Source organism: Capra hircus, chromosome 16 (genome assembly GCF_001704415.2).
Source record: "Capra hircus breed San Clemente chromosome 16, ASM170441v1, whole genome shotgun sequence".
Lineage (NCBI taxonomy): Eukaryota > Metazoa > Chordata > Mammalia > Artiodactyla > Bovidae > Capra > Capra hircus.
Window position 1 is genome coordinate 50,101,829 of NC_030823.1, and position 14,981 is coordinate 50,116,809.

The 14,981-nt window shown below is 46.4% G+C and overlaps 1 protein-coding gene across 4 annotated transcripts in view; it reads left to right on the plus strand.

Moving 5' to 3' along the window:
- Positions 989-14,981, plus strand: part of ZBTB17 (zinc finger and BTB domain containing 17) — a 28,448-nt gene continuing 14,455 nt past the window's right edge. For 3 of the 4 annotated variants that reach the window (XM_018060582.1, XM_018060583.1, XM_018060586.1), the window contains exons 1-2: positions 1,014-1,136; positions 3,164-3,250. The gene's annotated coding sequence lies outside the window, so the exon portion shown is untranslated. Of the gene's footprint in view, positions 1,137-3,163; positions 3,251-14,981 lie in introns of all 4 variants that reach the window. The other variant, XM_018060585.1, reaches the window with a different exon arrangement.

The following is a 14,981-nucleotide window of genomic DNA, read 5'->3' on the forward strand; positions in this document are numbered from 1 at the left end:
GTGTTGTTAAAATTAGGGATCATGAAAATAAACAGGGTCAAAACTGAAGAAAGGAGAACTATTAGGAAATAGAAAAGTCAATGGCCTGGCGGTGCTGAAAAGTTGGAAAGACACCACACAGGAGCTGGTAAAGTCTGCAGGGCGAATTTTGTTTTCAGGCATCCTCATTCACACACAGGCTAATGGACCGCAGCCTTGTCTAACTCAATGAATCTTAAGCCATGCCATGGGGAGCCACCCAAGATAGACCAGTCATGGTGGAGAGGTCTGACAGAATGTGGTCCAGTGGAGAAGGAAATGGCAAACCACTTCAGTATTCTTGCCTTGAGAACCACATGAACAGTATGAAAAGGCAAAAAGATAGGACACTGAAAGATGAACTCCACAGGTCGGTAGGTGCCCAACATGCTATTGGAGATATGGTTGGATGGCATCACCGACTCAATGGACATGGGTTTGGGTGGACTCCAGGAGTTGGTGATGGACAGGGAGGCCTGGCGTGCTGCGGTTCATGGGGTTGCAAAGAGTCGGACACGACTGAGCGACTGAACTGAACTGAATCCTGGATATCCCCTAAACAGGGAAACGGGTAACGTTTAACTCAGAAGGTAGAAAAACCTAACTGTGGTCCTACAGCTTTGATGCCACAACTAGGTTCATTCACAGCTCTGCTTCACCACTTGTAAGACGCGTGATAACGGGCAATTCATTTACCCTGAAACTCCGTTTTCCCTTCTTCAAAAGTGGGAGAAAAATATTATCCTATAATGGTGAGAGGACTTGAGTGGTTTACTTGAGCGTAAAGTGGTTAACACAGTGCCTGGCAACACAGGAAGCGCTGAACACGTAGAAGCTGTTACTTTTACATTTGAAACACAAAACCAAGGAAAGGTTACAATGAGAATTTCTAAGCGCACAGGACTGTTTTACAGAACTTCTCGATTACTATGCGCATGCGTCAGTCCGCGCCTAGGAGGCCACTGCGCACGCGCCGGAAGTTGCAGCCGGGAAGCCAGCGAGGTCGGTTCCGCCCGACTTTAACATGGCGGCGCCCTTTGTCTGCTCTGAAGTGCTGTCCCCGGCCTTCTCGCGGCCGTGATGCACCTCCTTCTGTGGTGGGGCCCAGGACATGGCAGGTGAGGGTCAGCAACCATCCGGGGCCGGGGGAGTCCCAGGAGTCAGGCGGAGGCGGCAGAGGATGGGACGCGGCGGGACGCCGGGGACGGTTGTGTGGGGGAGGGGAGGGAAGTGGACTGGGACGGGAACCTGGACTGAGGGGACCCCGCACAACATGAGGGTGCAGGACAAATGGGTGGGGGGCGCTGCCTGGCGAGCGGGCGGATAGTGGGCGGGCGGACTGGACTCGCCCTCCCGGCGAGGGAGCGCGAGTCGCCTCCGGGCTGGGTGACACCCCAGCTGGTAGCATCTCCGCCCCCGCCGCCCGGCTGTCACCGCCCCTTGACCCCGCGTGCCGCGGCTGGTGGGCGTTCTGAGGCCGCGAGGTGGCGGGGTGCCCGCGCAGCTCACTTTGGCCGGCGGGGCTGGAGGACACATGCCTGTGAGGGCCTAGAAGGAGTTTGTCGTGGTGGAGACCGATACTGCCCCTGTATGAGACCATTTCATTCATTCATTCGTTCTGCAGACGGTGGTTCAACTCCTGATGGGTTCAGAGGATAGAGCGAGTGGTTAAAAAGTGTAGGTTGTGGAGCCAAGCAGCCGAGTTTGAATCCTGTCTCGGTGCTTGCCAACTGTGTCCTTAGGCACGTTGGTTCCTCGCCTCCTGCCTCGGTTTTCTTATCCTTAAAGCACGGTTAAGAATAAAATCTGCCTCCTAAAACGATTATAAAAGTTAAATGAGATAATCGGTGTAAAGTGCTAAGAAGGCCTGCTGGCACAAAGTAAATGCTGTGTGTGCTTGTTGCTGTTACTTTTTGTATCATCATCATCACCCAGAGCTCAGAAACTCAAGTGGGAGACATACTGAAATGTAGGCAATTCTGATATGATGGGAAAAAAGCAGAAAATACTGAGTAGAGGCACCTCTACTCAGTTTAGGCAAATCCAGGAAGGCTTCTGTTCCCCAGGAAACAGAACTGGAGGATGCTTGGAGCGTGCAGGCAGAAAAGGGGAAGAGTATTCTCAGTTGAAGATGGAATGTGTGAGAAAGCTGCCTAGGGACAGAGATGAAAGACACTAGTGTGTGGTCTGGTCCTCAGGGGTCTTGTTTTGGGAAGGGAAAGCAGCCATGGGGCATGAGGCATCCTTAGTTCCCCAACCACGGATCCTGTAGTGGAATCTCCCCTAGGGAAGTTTTTAAACCTAACTATGGACTTGCAATTTTAGGTTAATGAGAACGCATTTAAGAATCAGATTTGTGGATTAGAAAGATCACGCTAGTGAAGACTGTACTAAAGGGAATGGGCCTGGAGGCCAGTTAAGAGGCTACTAGAACTGTGGAGGTGAGAGATGACCGTGGCCTTGAGTTAGATTAGAGGCAGAAGGTGGGGAGAGATGTGTTGGAGGTAGACTTGACCAAAGTTGGTGATGACTTAGATGGGGGATTTAGGGGCTGGGGGAGAGATCAGGGTTGGCTTTGAATTTTTGACTGGTGGATGGTGATGCTGTTCAGTGGGATAGGGAGGGGATTTAAGGAGAGAAGACATATTTTGTTTTGAACATGTCTGTTGTTAATGCCTGTGAAACATTCAAGTGGAACTGTCCATCGGTGATCTAGCATCCATCAAAAGTCACTACAGTTATGGGAAGGGATGTGTCACCTGGGTGAGGGTCTGGAGTGAGAAGCACGTTGTCTGGGACATCCCTGGGGAATGCTAGTGCAGTAAGACTAGTTGGGCCCAGCCTCATTGCTTTTGCTTATCAACCTTGTGTTATGGCTTTCAGTCAGCAGGCTTTCCCGAGTGTAGCGGGCTTTCCTGAGTGTAGGGGGCTTTCCTGAGTGTAGGGACTGGGACTAGGTTTATTCATCTTTGTATCCCAGCTGTCCAGCACAGGGTCTGGCATGCAGCAGCCCAATCACAATCCAGTGTAACATTTATTGAGCGCTGCCTTTGTGCCAGACTCTGCTCAGTGCTCTGTATTTGCCTAAGCAGCTCTTAAAATCCTGCAGGTTCTCATCAGATTTTCCACTTGGTCTTTGATTCAGGTAATGAGCTGGAGGAGGAGAGCCAAGCTGGAGTTTCCCCAGACAAACTGTCGGAACAGAGTAGCCTGGGCTACTTGGAAATCTGAGGTATGTCTATTAAGACTCAAAAGGTGAAACAAACCAGGAGGTCAGTTTGTTTGTCCCTCTTCTCTAGGCACAGCGTGCTTCAACTCACCCTTTCAAGACAACTTTTTCTTTAAAAGTGTACAGTAATGACAAAATCCTAGTTAGTTTGGTTAGGAGAATGTTGATAATATTGTTGTCATTTTGCGGACAAAGATCATGCTAGATTAATCCCTGGGCAGTGTTCATACCTTGCTTTAATTAAGTACAATCTAAAATGCTCCAAAATGTAGTAGCTGAAAGGAAATAGAAATTTATTCCTGTCCCTTAACAGTCTGGGAGTAGGCAGTCCAGAACTGGCCAGGGTAGCTTACTCTGTTCTGCAAAGTCATCCAGAAGCAAGGTTCCATTGGTCATGTGGCTCTCCTTGCTCAAACCCCGGCTTCCATCTCATGGACTGAGCAGGCTGCTCTGGATCCTGCCATTGTGTATGCACTCCATATGGCAGAGAGGGAAAGACAGAGTGGGGAGCACATACCCATTCTTTTTAAGGTTCTAATGTTTGAAGATACATATCTTTGTACAACGTGTCCCCATACCCCAGCCTCTGGTGTACAACCAAAGGAGGAATCACAGCTGTTCCAGTGCTGGAGGGAAAGCTGGCTGAGAGAACCAGTTCTGTTTCTAGTGTGACTGGATTGCTGCCTCTGAAGGTTAGGCCTGAGGGAAGTCCACTCATTGTTGGAACAGGGTGGGGTGTGGGCCCCCGAGGCAGGCTCCTCTGGCTTTGGGTCGTTCGTGTTGCTTGGGTCCAGGGAGTCCAGGCTTGCTTACACAGTCACTGTTCTTTTGTGCCTGATGTGTCAGACACTGCACTGGGGGCTCAGGGTGTGGATATGAGGGAGATGGATCCCAGGATCAAGGCGTTCTTAGCCACATGGGTAATCATAGTATGGGCTTCTCAGGTGGCTCAGGGGTAAAGAATCCACCTGCCAATGCAGGAGACACGGGATCAGTCCCTGGGTCAGGAAGATCCTCTGGAGAAAGAGATGGCAGTACTACTCCAGGATTCCTGCCTGGAGAATCCCATGGACAGAGGAGCTTGGCAGGCTACAGTCCATGGGGTTGCAAAGAGTCGAACACAACAGAGCAACTAGACAACAAAAAACAGAATTTCTGGGTTATGGGGTGCTGGTTAGAAGCATGAACTTCTAAGTCAAAGATACTTGAGCTTAACACACCTGGTCCTTATACTTACTAGCTGTGTGCCTTTGGACAAAGTACTTGACCTCTCTAAGCCTCGTTTCCTCGGGTGTGTAGTGGGAATAATGATGACCTCAGGCTAGCTTTATTGGATGGAATTATTAATGAGGTAATGCATGTAAAGTGCTTTATCTAGTCTTTGAGTCCACAGTTGGTATCTAGTGTTACTGTGTGTTAATTAGGAGAGGATGATCTAACAACAACCTCCTATGAGGGTCAAGAAAGAAAGTGTGCAGAGCTGAGGAAGAAAAAAATGCTTAGGATAGGAAAGTAAGTGACCCTTTTATGTCTGACCCAGTTCCTGTCTGAGATGACTGTTAACCGCGTCTGTGTGTCCTCGTGTCCGGGCCCTTCTGTGCACATGCATGCCTGTATGTGTCTACAGGACAGACATTTTAAAGTGTCAGGTGGCTTGGTTTTGTTGCACATAAACTGGCCTTGAGTCTAGAATGCCAACAGGGCAGCCACTGTGGGCAGAGCTTCAGTTTGAACAGTTTGCCACAAAAAAGACCAGGTGTCCCACTCTCTACCTTCCTGGAATTCCCCCAGGGATGGTGCCACACCGGTGGCACAGAGGTTCTCATATCTGGTGTCTGGCAGGGTAACAGACACCACCAAAGGGCGGAACACCAACCTCACAGGAAGCGAAAAACTCCAAGTACATTTTGTGCGCAAAGCATATTGTCCTAGAGACCATAACTTACCAAAATCTACTTCTTTTGCCAGCCACATTTTTAGATGATTGAAATAATAGAGGTCACAAAGAGTAGGCATTTTAGCACGAAGTGATTTTAGTGGTTGCTCCAGGTGTGTGTGTTCAGTGTCAGAATAGGTGTCTGGCACTCTCAGAGGCCCTCATGGGTATCAGTAGCTTAACAGTCTGAGGGCTACCTATGGTTGACCTCAGTGATGTAGTCACAGATGCATACAGAAAGCCAGGGCTGTTACATTCACGCCTGATTGTTAGGAATTGGAGAGATCAGCCTTGAGCTTCAGAGGAAGGAAGTGGAGGGCATGGTTAGGGTTGAGAGTTGCTCACTCGTGTCTAAAGAGCAGCATGCAGAGCCTCAGAGGTGGCAGTTCCTGCTGAGAGTCTGGACCCAGCCTGAAAGCAGCCTTGGTGGGTTCACTGTCAGATCAAAAATGTACTCAGCTTCTCGTCTTAAAAGGTCTGGCAGTAGAACCGGTTCCCCCTACCCCACCCACCCCACTTCCTCTCCTGACGTGATTCATCTAAGCAGTACCTTTCCTGTCCTGAGTGGAAGGCTCCAGGGCCCAGTGGGAAGTTGTCTCCAGCTCAGGAGCCTGGGCGGTGAAGCATTTCTCATTTCTGTAGTCTCAGGGCTGGGTGGGCCCCTGTCGGGGACTTTCCTAGTTGAGTGTAACTCAAGTCAGCTGCCCAAGTTAATGCTTCAAATCGTGGCTTAAAGTCAGAAATAACATTGTTTAATTTTGTAAGTTGTCTTGTTAAATATTGAGTAGATACAAAAGAATATATACCACCTGAAGGATAAGCATAGAAGGAGCAGCCATATACCCATCACCTCCTTTACACTAAAGAATGTTCCCATTACCTTTGAAGTGCCCCTCCCTGATCCTGTCCCAGTCCCACCCCAGCATAATCACTGGATTTGGCTTTTACTGTGTTCGTGCTTTTCTTTCTTTCCTTATTTTGGTGTTTTTTCTTTTTTGGCCCCATGGCTTGTGGGATCTTAGTTCCCGGACCAGGGATTGAATCCAGGCCATGGCGCTGCAAGTGCCAAGTCCTAACCACTGGATCGCCAGGGAATTCCCATCTCTTGCTTTTCTTTATGGTTTTACCACCTGTGCTTGTGTTGCTAAACAATGTCATTATTTAATTTTGCCTGATTTTGGACTCAGGACAGCATCTTGTTTTTCTCAGTGATCTAAATTTTTTGCTTAACGCGTGTTCTCGAGGTTAATCTGTGTTGCATATAGGTGTGTTTCGTTTTCACTGATGAGTTGTGTCCCGTTGTATGAGAATTTACGCATCCTTTCTATTGTTGATGGACGTTTGTTTTCAGTATTTTGCTGAGACAGACAGTGATACTGTGACCATTCCTGGGGCACGTGTGTGCAGCCTGTCAGGATACACCCTGGGGAGGAGGACTGAATCCTAGGGTATGTGCATCTTCAGTTTGACTAAATGCAGTAATACCAAGTCGTTTCCAGAGTGGTTTCCCCAGTTTACTCAGCTGACAACTGTGCCTGCTTCACATTCTCTGAACAATGGTATCATCAGATTTAAAGCTTTTGACTAATCTGTTGGAAGCTCAGTGATACCTCACGTGGTTTTGATTTGTGTCTTCATGGTTATTAGTGGGTTGAGTATCTTTTCATGCACTAATGGATCATTCACCTTTCAGCTTCTCTGAAAAGATGGCTTAAATCTTTTTGCTCATGGTTTTATTGAGTTGTCTTTTTATTATATGGAGACTTTTTTTCTCCCTGTTTTTTTTTGTTTTGATATTAATCCTTTGTCAGTTAGATGTGTTGAAACTATCTACTTCCAGTTTGCGGCTTGTCTTGTCACTCTAGTTTTTTTTAATGAACAGAAATTCTTAGTTTTAATGTCATTTATTAACTTTTTCTTAATAGTTGGCACTTATTTCTTTTTAAGAACTTCCTCCCTGCTTCAAGTTTATAAAGGTATTTCCCCTTGTATTGTCTTCCAAATATTTTATGATTCTTACCTTTTACTCTAAAGTCTTTAGTCTGTTCATAATAATTTTTATATATGGTTTGAGATAGGAGATAATTTTTTCCTTTTTTTAAATAAGCACATCAGATTAAGCCTGTACTATGCATTGAAAAATACATTCCTTTCTTGTGGATCTTTAAAGTCACCAGTAACCACTATCATACATCAAGTGTCCACAAATGTGTGGGACTATTTCTGGGCTCTTTACCATCTATCTCTGTCTGTGTGCCAATATCCCACTGATTTAATTTCTCAGTTCTTTAATTTTTTTTTTCTATTTTTTGTTTATTTATTTGGCTGCGCCAGGTCTTAGATGCAGCACACAGAATCTTTGATCTTCTAGTTGGGGCACATGGGAGCTTTACTTTCGGCTTGCAAACTCTAAGTTACAGCGTGTGGGATCTAGTTCCCTGACCAGGGATCGAACCCAGGTCCCCTGCATTGGGAGTGGGAGTCTTAAGCCACTGGGCCACCAGGAAAGTCCCTCTAAGTTCTTATATAGCAATTCTTGGTATCTGGTAAGGTTTTGGCTTTCTACTATCTTCATTTTGGATTATGTTTATCAAATTCCATAAAAATTGTTGGAGTTTTTTTATTAGAATCACTTTGAATTTTATTAGAATTGAATTTATTACATGTCAGTTTGGATAGAGGTGATGTTTTTATGATACTGATCTTCTGATTCATGAACATGGCTTATCTCTCAATTTACGTGACTTGCCAATTTTTAATTTTGTGAAGTGAAGTTCGCTCAGTTGTGTCCGACTCTTTGCAACCCCATGAACCATACAGTCCACGGAATTCTCCAGGCCAGAATACTGGAGTGGGTAGCCATTCCCTTCTCCAGGTGATCTTTCCAACCCAGAGATCAAACCCAGGTCTCCCGCATTGCAGGTGGATTCTTTACCAGCTGAGCCACAAGGGAAGCCCAAGAATACTGGAGTGGGTAGCCTATCCCTTCTCCCTATCTCTTCTTCCTGACCCAGGAATCGAAACGGGGTCTCTTGCATTGCAGGTAGATTCTTTATCAGCTGGGCTATCAGGGAAACTTTAGTCAGTGTCTTTACACTTTTCTCCCAAGCAGTTAGGACCTTACCACACTTTAGTTCCTGATACTCCCTCCTCAGCTTTTACTCCTTAGTTGTGTAGTTTGGTTCTTTTATGTTTCGGTTGTGCTGGGTCTTCACTGCTGCATGGACTCTCTCTGGTTGTGGCGAGTGGGGCTTGCTCTTCCTTGTGGTGGCTTTTCTTGTTGCTGAGCGCAGGCACTAGGCTTATGAGCTAAGTCATTGTGGTGCCCGGCTCCGCTGCTCTGTGGCATGTGGGGGTCTTCCCAGACCAGGGATCTGCATTGCCAGACAGATTCTTAACCACTGAACCACCAGGGAAGCCCCTAGATACACTTATTTCTTATTTACTATTTTAGTTGGTCCTCCCTCCTTGCATCAGATGCTTTCGTTTTGGGATCACTCTTTATCTGCCTGAAGTGTATCTTTTACAGTGTGTGACTTTGGGCTGTAGTCCATGGGGGACCATCTAGTGGTTACAGATTCTCCCAGAGGGATTGTACACCTCTCCATCTGGTGCCTTGATTTGATATAGGCTGTTTTCTGTGCCATTTTCTTTCCACTAAGATATAACCCTTTGGGACCCAGCTTTATTCTGGAGGGAACTCCCTTTTTGGGGGTAGGGGGAGAACTTGAGCTTGCCCAGTTCTGCAGATGCCCTTGCTGCCCACCCTCAAAGCTCCACTTGCTATTTGAATTGCTGCTACTGCTAAGTCATGTCAGTCGTGTCCGACTCTGTGTGACCCCATGGACGGCAGCCCGCCAGGCTCCACCGTCCCTGGAATTCTCCAGGCAAGAACACGAGAGTGGGTTGCCATTTCCTTCCCCAAGAATTGCAGCCTTTGCTTAAGTTTGTTTGACCTGTCAGTATTCCTTGTTGATTGGCCGGTTCTCTGATGCATTTTAAAGGATGTTGTACGGTTTTTCTTCAGCATTTGTAGCCCTGTGTGGTGAGAGTCAGTCGGGGTACCTGGTATGCTGTGTTGTTGTTGTTTACTTGCTAATTCATATCTGACTCTTTTATGACCCCATGACTGTAGCCCGCCAGGCTCCTTTGTCCATGGGATTTCCCCAGCAAGAATATTGGGGTGAGTTGCTCTTTTCCTTCTCCAGGAGATCTTCTTGACCCAGGGAGCAAACCTAGGTCTCCTGCATTGGCAGGTGGATTCTTTACCACTGAGCCATCAGGGAAGCCCCTACCTGGTGTGCCGTGCTTTTAGAAATTAAGATGTTTCAGAGTTTCAATTTTATGTTTCATTTGGCAGTTGCAAACTGAAGATCAGAACTAAGGTTTAACATTGCTCATTTCTGACTTCTTAAAAAAATATATAACATGTTTTATAACACTAATTAGTATAAAGAAAGGGAGTTGCCAGTTACTGACAGAGAATTTACCCTTTTGGGACAGACTGAGGATCCAGTGAATCAAGAATTCTGTGTCTGTCCATGGAAGTTTTGTCCCTGTTTCAAGTGAAAAGAGCACACCTCATAGAGTGTGGTGGACTTTGACCTTGGATCCAGGCATGTCATTGAGACCTGGGTGGAATGACAACTTCTCTAAGCCTTATTTTGCTCTTCTGCACAGCGAGGGTGATCATTACTACTCTCCCAAAGAATTAGTGTGAACATTTGATGAGGTTGTGTGTGTGGAAACACTCTGCAGGCAGGCTGCTCCGGCAGCTATTCCAGTTTCTCCCAGTGGCTGCTGTTAGACTTGTGCGCCCCATGTGCCACTGGCCTTGGGAAACAGCGAGCCAAGTATTTCTCTTGCCAGTAACCTCCCCTCAAGTGTTCAGCCTCGTGGGACTTCTTATTAGCATGGGTCTATTTTCTCTGGACCCAGTCCCACAGTCCTTTACCAGGACTCACTATTTCCTTACGGCTGGGTAATACCCCATCAGGCTGGGAAATCGTAGTCTCCGCATGGTGGACTTTCTGGACAGTTACTCATATCTAGGCATTTTAAATTTGTGTCTAACCGATGAGCACATTTAGAGCCTGCATTGGTGTTGACAGGCTGCAGCCTGCCACAGTGTACCACTTTCTGCTCCTGCTCCCTGGGGACGGGCTCTGGCCCAGAGTGGAAACTCAGTCTTTTCGATTTTTGCCACCTTGAAACTGGAAGTGGTAACTTGTGCTTACTCATATCTGATTATTATCTTTTTTCTGTATCGAGTATATTGACCACACTCATATTTTTTCATTTGTGAATTTCCTGTTCATTTCTTTGGCTTGTTTTTCTGTTAGAAGATTTTTTTCTTGCTGTTTAATTTTTAATAACAGCTCTATTGAGACAGTCACATACCATACAATTCACCTATTTTAAGTGCACAGTTCAATGGCTTTTAGTTTATTCACAGAGTTGTGCAGCTGTCACAACCAGAACATTTTCATCATCCCCAGGAGAAACCTGCCACCCATGAGCAGTCATTCCCCATTTACCTGTCTCCCCCAGCCCAAAGCAACCATTTCCTATCATTATGGATTTGCCTATTCTAGGCATTTTGTATAAACGGAATCATGCGTCTTAGTCTTTTGTGGCTGGCTTCTTTCACATAGCACGATATTTTCAAGGTTCAATTCAAATTGTAGCACGTATCAGTACTTTCTTATTATCAAATCATTCTCTGCATGCCGCATTTTATTTACTTATTCCTTAGTCGATGGACATTTGGACTGTTGTGACCTTTTTAAAAAATGTATTTTTGACTGTGCTGAGTCTCCCTGGCTGCACATGGGCTTTCCCTAGCTGCAGCGAGCAGGGGCTACTCTTCAGTTGCTGCGCAGGCTTCTCGTTGCAGTGGCTTCCCTCGTGGCACGTGGGCTCTAGGGCATGTGGGCTTCAGTAGTTGCAGCACATGGGCTCAGTGGTTGTGCTGCACAGGCTTGGCGGTCCCACAGCATGTGTAATCTTTCTAGACCAGAGATCGAACCTGTGTCCCCTGCATTGGCAGGTGGATTCTTGACCTCTGCATGACTAGGGAAGTCCTGTTTTGACCTTTTGACTGTTATGAATAATGCTGCTGTGAACATTTGTCTACAGGCTTTGTGTGGACATATGTTTTCATTTGATTAAAGTTCTTTATATTTTGGGACTGTTAACCCTCATTCCCCATATAGGCTGTAAATATTCACCACCACCACCACCCCCACCCCCCCCCAGTTTATATTTGCCTTTGGGAAGTTGAGAATATAAGGGTAGAAATGTGAATGAGACAGAACATTTAGGTTTCTGACCTGTCTTTCATGCTCTTAAGAATAAAGTTCGGGTACTGTCACTTTCTCATCATGGTCCCATTAAGTGGCCCCTTGGGACTGACGTGCTTCCTTACATGGCCTTGCAGGTGCTCTGTCTGTCTCTCTTTCTGTGTCTCTATCTGTCTCTTGCCCTGCCTGCCCTTGGACCAGCAACCAGGCAGTGCTTAGGGTGGTTTCCAAGTTTCTCTCAGAAACTCGCACTTCAAAAGGGGCTGGCTGAAAAACCGCCAGGGTTGCAAGTCATTCGTTAAAAGGCTACCAGCAGCTTTGCTGATTCATGCTGCTGCAGGTGGTGGGTGGAGGGGCAGGAGGCCGGCTGCACTGTTTCTTCAGGGCCAGCTCGGGGTGAGTTGCTTCTCCTCCTCCCAGGGCTGCTGTCCAAACATCGCTCTCTTCTGGAGCAGCACTCAGCATCTGGATCTGAGGAGCCTAACAGTTTGAAGAAATCCTTGGAAGTAGAGGCACTGAATTCTTGGCCACTTTTTGTCCAGGCCTGTCTTAAGTTTTTGAGGTCTCTGAAAATATTCCTCTAAAATATCCTTACTCTTAGTTTTTCCCAGTCAAGTTTTACCAAATATTAACTTCAGTTTAATCCTGTATGGAATAGTGAATGTTGGCTTATATAGGTCATAGATATTAGTATATAGTTCATAGTTGATGTTCATGTCACCTTTCCCTTCTCCAGGGGATCTTCCCAACCCAGGGACTGAACCCAGGTCACCCACATTACAGGTGGATTCTTTACCAGCTGAGCCACAAGGGAAGCCCAAGAATACTGGAGTGGGTAGCCTATCCCTTGCAGATCTTCCTGACCCAGGAATCATACTACAGTCTCCTGAGTTGCAGACGGATTCTTTACCAGCTGAGCTGTCAGGGAAGCCCCAGTATATAGTTCATAGTTGATGTTCATGTCCTATATAGTTCATGTTCCTAGTTGGAAATCTTAAGATTTCCAATGTAAGGAAAGTTTTAGATGAAAAAAAAAAAGAAACCTGCTAGGTGCTAGGTAAATACGTCATTTTTATTGTCATTCACATGGTATCTGTTATACTTCAAATGCATGCATTTGTAATCTTCAGTCTTATTAATGAAATCATTTACTTAACATTTATTAAATCTGAACAGTTGAAGGGACCTTCGAAGTCACTAATCCTAATGAGAAAACAAACCCAGAAAAAGTCAGTCACATGAAAATCATGTGTTAGATTGAAGTTCAGATACATACATCTACCTCCTGCTAATTATTAATAGTATTCAACTTCTTTCTTTATTTTGGATTCTTGATCTTAACTAGTACCATGGGACAACTAATCCTCCCTTTGGAATTGTCATGTTTTATCTTCTTTCTCAATGAAAGCTGCTTTGCTCCTCCAAAATCATCATGTTCTTTGTAGAAAAGAAGGTGGCTTTTGCTGTCAAGTACAAAGCACCTGTGCCTTGCCTTCTGGTTACTATTGAGTGGAAGAAGTATTGCAGTTTGCAGGGCCTTTTTCTGATCTTTTTTCAGGTTGAAGCTTTATCTGTCATGGGTGCCTGGCTTACTGATGAGATTTTACATCCATTTTTATTTTTTTAAATTTTTCTTGGCATTTTTATTTGGCTGCGCCGAGGCTTCGTCGCGGCACACAGGATGTTTAGTCGCAGCATGCAGACTGTCAGCTGTGGCGTGGGTGATCTAGTTCCCTGACCAGGGATCAACCCTGGGCCCCCTGCATTGGGAGCACGGAGCCTTAGCTACTAGACCACCAGGGAAGTCCCTGTGTCCATTTTTAGATGATAGGGAAGGGAGGCGAGCGTTGCGTTCCCCACTTTCCTGTTACAGATTGGTACTGCTGGCCTGGGTTTATGTATAATAACAATGATGGCCAACAGCAGCTTTGTGAAGTTTTAGTACCATCCCTGTTTCACAGAAAGGAAACTGAGATGCAGGGATTTAAGTACTCTTGCCCGAGGGACTTAACTAGCTTTGGCTGGACTCCAAGGCAGGAGTTTTAACCGGGTCGGGGGAGCCAGCTCCCTGAAGTCGCGTGCTGAATTGTGTGTGTGATTCCCAGAGGCCTTCAGGGCCGTCGCAGAGTCAGAGGGGTTCATTCGCGTCTGGAAAAGGCCACCAGCTGCTCTTCTAGGGGATTTTCCATTTTGTCCCCTTAAGGAATTTTTGCTCATCAAGTTTTCCCAAGTGACACATTCTTTGTGCAAATTACCATAATGTTCCGTTTCCCTTATGAGAAATTTTTTGCTTTTGAGAAGTTTTCAGTCACCAGGTCTCGCAGAAAATATCTGAAAGGTTATGGTTAAGAGAAAGTGAAGAAGCTCTGACTTTGTGGACATTTTCTTTCTCTCTTTTCTTCTTTCTCCCCTCCTTCCCTCTGTCTTTTACTTTCTCAATTTTAATATTTTAATCAATAACATTTACAAGTGGTAAAATAAAACAGAAAAACCCGGACAGGATGGAAGAGTGAAGAGTGTAACTCCTTTCCATCTTTCCCCTGCTGCTGTGAGCGGATCCCCGTTACCAGGTTCTTGTACATGCCTCCAGAGTTGTGGGCATTTTCTTTGAAATGTGAGTAAGAGGTCGGAATTCTCAGCCTGAGATGTGGTGGTGGACAAATAGCATGTCCCAACTTCTCTCAGGCAGGGTTGGGTACTAAATGGTGAGGGATGCTGAGATACTGAAAGCTTTAAAAGGATGCTGATGTTCAACAGGAGGACTGCTTGCACACGCTGCTCAGAAAGGCCCCCAGTAAGTGTGCTGGGTTCTGGGCACCAGTCAGCCTCACCTGGCGCCAGCCTGGGGGTGACACTGCCTCATTCCTCATGTCCTGCGGGGCCAGCACTGCAGGACTTCCTGAGTTGTTTTTCTGCTTTTGCTGTTGCCCTTTCAGCCGCTCCACACTCATGCAGCCAGAGTGACCTTTCAGAAATGTGAGTCTAACTGTGGCCCTCTTGCTTCAATCTGGCATGACTCCCATCAGCTGGGGATGAGGCCGAGTCCTGGCGTGATGGGCGTGGCCTCCAGCCTGTCCCACCACCTGCATTTCTCACCACTCTCTTTACTTGCTTTCCCCCCACTAATCCTTTGTTCCACCATCAATTCCTCACCTCGGTAAATGACACCGCCACTTGGCCAGTTTCTCAGGCTAAAAATTTTGGTGTCATCCTTGACTCCTTTCTTTTCTCACAACCTGCATCTTACTTGGTCAGTCTTTCTGTTGGCGTCACCAAGACATATCCCTGATCCGACTACTTCTCACCTTTCCGCCTGCTCCTTGTTGGAGGCCACCTTCCTCTCTGGCTTGTCTCCTGGTGTTCCTGTGTCCATCCACACTTGCCTCCTTGTAGTCACTCTTCTGTTCTCAGCCCCACCGCACCCCCAGGGCATACTAGCCTACTTAGAAGAAACTCCAAAGCCTGGCTTGCCTCTGAAACCCTGAGTGATCTCAGC